The following is a 5,563-nucleotide window of genomic DNA, read 5'->3' as shown; positions in this document are numbered from 1 at the left end:
AGGGAGATATCTGTACACTGACTGGTGTCTCTCAGTCCCTCTCTCTCAGGGAGATATCTGTACACTGACTGGTGTCTCTCAGTCCCTCTCTCTCTCTCAGGGAGATATCTGTACACTGACTGGTGTCTCTCAGTCCCCTCTCTCTCTCAGGGAGATATCAGAACACTGACTGGTGTCTCTCAGTCCCTCTCTCTCTCAGGGAGATATCTGTACACAGACTGGTGTCTCTCACTCACTCTCTCTCAGGGAGATATCTGTACACTGACTGGTCTCTCTCAGTCCCTCTCTCTCTCTCAGGGAGATATCAGTACAGTGACTAAGAGGGTTAGTTTATTTTGCACACACACATAATGCGGGGAGGGTGTTTCACCACCTCTGCCCCTATTTGCACTCATACAATATAAGAGCGATAAGGGAAAGATAAAAATAACAATTTTGGTTTCATGTGAGCCCAGTGTCCAGAATCAAAGTCCAATGAGGGCAGAGGTCAGTTTGCTGAAGTCCAGTGGTGTAAGATTCACTTTTCCGAATGTGCAGATGCCCCAAGATGAAGTAGGCACGCAGAGATTGAACCAGTTCTTTAGGCGATAGTCCCAAATCTTTCTCAACAGAGTCAGGATAGGTCAGGGGTGGGGGGATGGGCTGTCCTTGCTTCTGTGTGGCTTGCCTGTCTGATGTTAAATGGCCAACTGAAGATGAAACCCGAAAGATGTAAAATTAAAGCCATCCAAGCAGCTGGGGTCCCAGTCACGTGACCGGCTGGTTTCGGGTCGAGCTATTCAGCTAACGAGGCCCCCTTGTGTTTTGAGCCGGCAGTAGAACGAACAGCTTCTCTAAATTGGTCACCGTACGATCGAGGTGATGACGACTACACGCGTGGTCCCCAAGTTGCCGCGTGAGTAGCGGCTGAATCCTTCACCGGGGAAGTGAGGGCCCGTTGCCGCTCATCGCAGAATGCCGTAACGATGGAAGTGTGCGTTCAGGCGCTCGACTGTCCCTCCCGTCATCTTCAGAGTCAGACTAGAGTGGGGATAAGGGGTCCTTCTCAGGATGGCATCCGGTGACTAGTGGAGTTCCGCAGGGGTCAGTGTTGGGACCACAACTTTTCGCTTTATACATTAATGATCTCGATGAAGGAACTGAGGGCAGCCTGACTAAGTTTGCAGATGATACAACGATAGGTGGATGGACAGGTAGTATTGAGGAGGCGGGGAGGCTGCAGAAGGATTTGGACAGGTTAGGAGAATGGGCAAAGAAGTGGCAGATGGAATACAACGTGGGCAGGTGTGAGGTCATGCACTTTGGTAGGAAGAATAGAGGCACAGACTATTTTCTAAATGGGGAGAGAATTCAGAAATCTGGAGTGCAAAGGGACTTGGGAGTCCTAGTCCAGGATTCTCTTAAGGTTAACTTGCAGGTTGAGTCGGTAGTTAGGAAGGCAAATGCAATGTTGGCATTTATTTCGAGAGGACTAGAATATAAAAGCAGGGATGTGCTGCTGAGGCTTTATAAGCTCTGGTCAGACCACATTTAGAATATTGTGAGCAATTTTGGGCCCCCTATCTCAGGAAGAATGTTCTGGCCCTGGAGAGGGTCCAGAGGAAGTTCACGAGAACGATCCCAGGAATGAAAGGCTTAACGTATGAGGAACGTTTGAGGACTCTGGGTCTATACTCGATGGAGTTTAGAAGGATGAGAGGGGATCTGACTGAAACTTACAGAATACTGAAAGGCCTGGATAGAGTGGACGTGGGGAAGATGTTTCCATTAGTAGGAGAGACTAGGACCCGAGGGCACAGCCTCAGAGTAAAGGGAAGACCTTTTAGAACAGAGATGAGGAGAAACTTCTTTAGCCAGAGAGTGGTGAATCTATGGAATTCATTGCCACAGAAGGCTGTGGAGGCCAGGTCATTGAGTGTATTTAAGACCGAGATAGATAGGTTCTCGATTGGTGAGGGGGGGGTCAAAGGTTACGGGGAGAAGGCGGGGAGAATGGGGTTGAGAAACTTATCAGCCTTGATTGAATGGCGGAGCAGACTCGATGGGCCGAATGGCCTCATTCCTGCTCCTATGTCTTATGGCCTAATAGTAACCCTACAAGTGGCTGGATAATCAGCCCCTGCTGTAGGGAAGAGGTCTCACTCCCAGCTTCCTCTACGCCCTGTCTGGGAATGTCATACCTCATCTGTGGGCTCTCGAGCTGCTCCAGTTGGTGCTGGTAACACAGGCACTGCACTGGCCCATGTGGTCTTTCACTTCATTGCTTACGTTGGGCCCGCTAGAGAGCTTCCCTTGTCTTTCTCAGGCTTGATTCAATCCCTTGATGGCTTGGCATGGATGCACTTCAGCATCTCTCCCCTCATCTCCTTAGCGGGGGGGGGCGGGGGGGGGCGATGACTCTACTTGCTTTGTACAGGGTGACCTTTGGGGCTGTCAGTTCATCACAGCCTGCCCAATATCCTCTTGGGACCACGGTGCTCCCAGGCCAGCTTTTTATTCGTCACCACCTCTTGCAGCCCTCGAAGAGTCTGCATCTCATTGGGGAGCTCACTTGATTCGAGCGAGGCGCTAGTCCGTCAGATTCAATCTCTCTCTGCTGGGCCGATGACTCCCTGGGTGGGAGGGTGAGCAGTGAGGGGGAAGCAGAGATGCTTCAGTGTGATTTGGACAAGCTGAGTGAGCGGGCAAATGCACAGCAGATGCAGTTTAATGTGGATCAGTGTGAGGTTATCCACTTTGGTAGCAAAAACAGGGAGGCAGATTATTATCTGAATGGCTATAAGTTGAGAGAGGGGAATGTGCAACGAGACCTGGGTGTCCTTGTACACCAGTCGCTGAAGGTAAGCATGCAGGTGCAGCAGGCAGTAAAGAAGGTAAATGGTATGTTGGCCTTCATAGTCAGAGGATTCGAGTACAGGAACAGGGATGTCTTGCTGCAATTATACAGGGCCTTGGTGAGACCACACTTGGAATATTGTGAGCAGTTTTGGTCTCCTTATCTGAGGAAGGATGTACTTGCTATAGAGGGAGAGCAGCGAAGGTTTACCAGACTGATTCCTTATCTGAGGGAGGTTGTACTTGCTATAGAGGGAGAGCAGCGAAGGTTTACCAGACTGATTCCTTACCTGAGGAAGGATGTACTTGCTATAGAGGGAGAGCAGCGAAGGTTTACCAGACTGATTCCTTATCTGAGGAAGGATGTACTTGTTATAGAGGGAGAGCAGCGAAGGTTTACCAGACTGATTCCTTATCTGAGGAAGGATGTACTTGCTATAGAGGGAGAGCAGCGAAGGTTTACCCAACTGATTCCTTATCTGAGGAAGGATGTACTTGCTATAGAGGGAGAGCAGCGAAGGTTTACCAGACTGATTCCTTATCTGAGGAAGGATGTGCTTGCTATAGAGGGAGAGCAGCGAAGGTTTACCCAACTGATTCCTTATCTGAGGAAGGATGTACTTGCTATAGAGGGAGAGCAGCGAAGGTTTACCAGACTGATTCCTGGGATGGTGGGACTGACATATGAGGAGAGATTGAGTCGATTAGGATTATATTCGCTGGAGTTCAGAAGAATGAGGGGGGAATCTCATAGAAACCTATAAAATTCTAACAGGACTGGACAGGGTAGATGCAGGAAGGATGTTCCCGATGGTGGGGGGAGTCCAGAACCAGGGGTCACAGTCTGAGGATATGGGGTTGACCATTTAGGACTGAGATGAGGAGAAATGTCTTCACCCAGAGAGTGGTGAGACTGTGGAATTCGTTACCACAGAAATTAGTTGAGACCAAAACATTGTATGTTTTCAAGAAGGAGTTAGATATAGCTCTTGGGGTGAAAGGGATCAAAGGGTATGGGGAGGAAGCGGGAGCAGGTTATTGAGTTGGATGATCAGCCATGATCATAATGAATGGGGGAGCAGGCTCGAAGGGCTGAATGGCCTCCTCCTGCTCCTAGTTTCTATGTTAACTCCATGTTAAGTCCGGAAGGCTGTAAAGTGCCTAGTTGGAAGATGAGGTGCTGTTCCTCCAGTTTGTGTTGAGCTTCACTGGAACAATGCAGCAAGCCAAGGACAGACATGTGGGCATGAGAGCAGGGTGGTGTGTTGAAATGGCAAGCGACAGGGAGGTCTGGGTCATGCTTGCGGACAGACCGAAGGTGTTCTGCAAAGCGGGTCACACAGTCTGCGTTTGGTCTCTCCAATGTAGAGGAAACCGCATTGGGAGCAGTGAATGCAGTAGACTAAATTGAGGGAGGTGCAAGTGAAGTGCTGCTTTTGCTCTCAGTACACAACCCCAGGCATCTTCGATTGCAATTTCTTTTTGAACAAAGAACAAAGAACAAAGAAAAGTACAGCACAGGAACAGGCCCTTCGGCCCTCCAAGCCTGTGCCGATCATATTGCCTGTCAACTAAAACATTTTGCACTTCCGGGGTCCGTATCCCTCTATTCCCATCCTATTCATGTACTTGTCAAGCTGCATCTTAAACCCCACTATCGTACCTGCTTCCACCACCTCCTCTGGCAGCAAATTCCAGACACTCACTACCCTCTGTGTAAAAAACTTGCCCCGCACATCTCCTCTATAGTTTTCTCCTCTCACCTTAAATCTATGTCCCCTAGTCATTGACTCTCCCACCCTGGGGAAAAGCTTCTGACTATCTGCTCTGTCCATAACACTCATAATTTTGTAAACTTCTATCTAGTCGCCCCTCAATCTCCGTCGCTCTAGTGAGAACAATCCGAGTTTCTCCAACCTCTCCTCGTAGCTAATAACCTTCAGACCAGGCAGCATCCTGGTAAACCTCCTCTGCACCCTCTCCAACGCCTCCCTATCCTTCTGGTAATGTGGCGACCAGAATTGCACACAATATTCCAAGTGTAGCCTAATCCTAGTCCAGGATTCTCTTAAGGTTAACTTGCAGGTTGAGTCGGTAGTTAGGAAGGCAAATGCAATGTTGGCATTTATTTCGAGAGGACTAGAATATAAAAGCAGGGATGTGCTGCTGAGGCTTTATAAGGCTCTGGTCAGACCACATTTAGAATATTGTGAACAATTTTGGGCCCCGTATCTCAGGAAGGATGTTCTGGCCCTGGAGAGGGTCCAGAAGAGGTTCACCAGAACGATCCCAGGAATGAAAGGCTTAACATATGAGGAACCTTTGAGGACTCTGGGTCTATACTCGATGGAGTTTAGAAGGATGAGGGGGGATTTGATGGAAACTTACAGAATACTGAAAGGCCTGGATAGAGTGGACGTGGGGAAGATGTTTCCATTAGTAGGAGAGACTAGGACCTGAGGGCACAGCCTCAGAGTAAAGAGAAGACCTTTTAGAACAGAGATGAGAAGAAACTTCTTTAGCCAGAGAGTGGTGAATCTATGGAATTCATTGCCATAGAAGGCTGTGGAGGCCAGGTCATTGAGTATATTTAAGAGCGAGATAGATAGGTTCTTGATTGGTAAGGGGATCAAAGGTTACGGGGAGAAGGTGGGAGAATGGGGTTGAGAAACTTATCAGACATGATTGAATGGTGGAGCAGACTCGATGGGCCGAATGGCCTCATTTC

Source organism: Carcharodon carcharias (genome assembly GCF_017639515.1).
Source record: "Carcharodon carcharias isolate sCarCar2 chromosome 39 unlocalized genomic scaffold, sCarCar2.pri SUPER_39_unloc_5, whole genome shotgun sequence".
NCBI lineage: Eukaryota > Metazoa > Chordata > Chondrichthyes > Lamniformes > Lamnidae > Carcharodon > Carcharodon carcharias.
The sequence above is the reverse complement of the archived record's forward strand: the minus strand, read 5'-3'. Positions refer to the sequence as shown.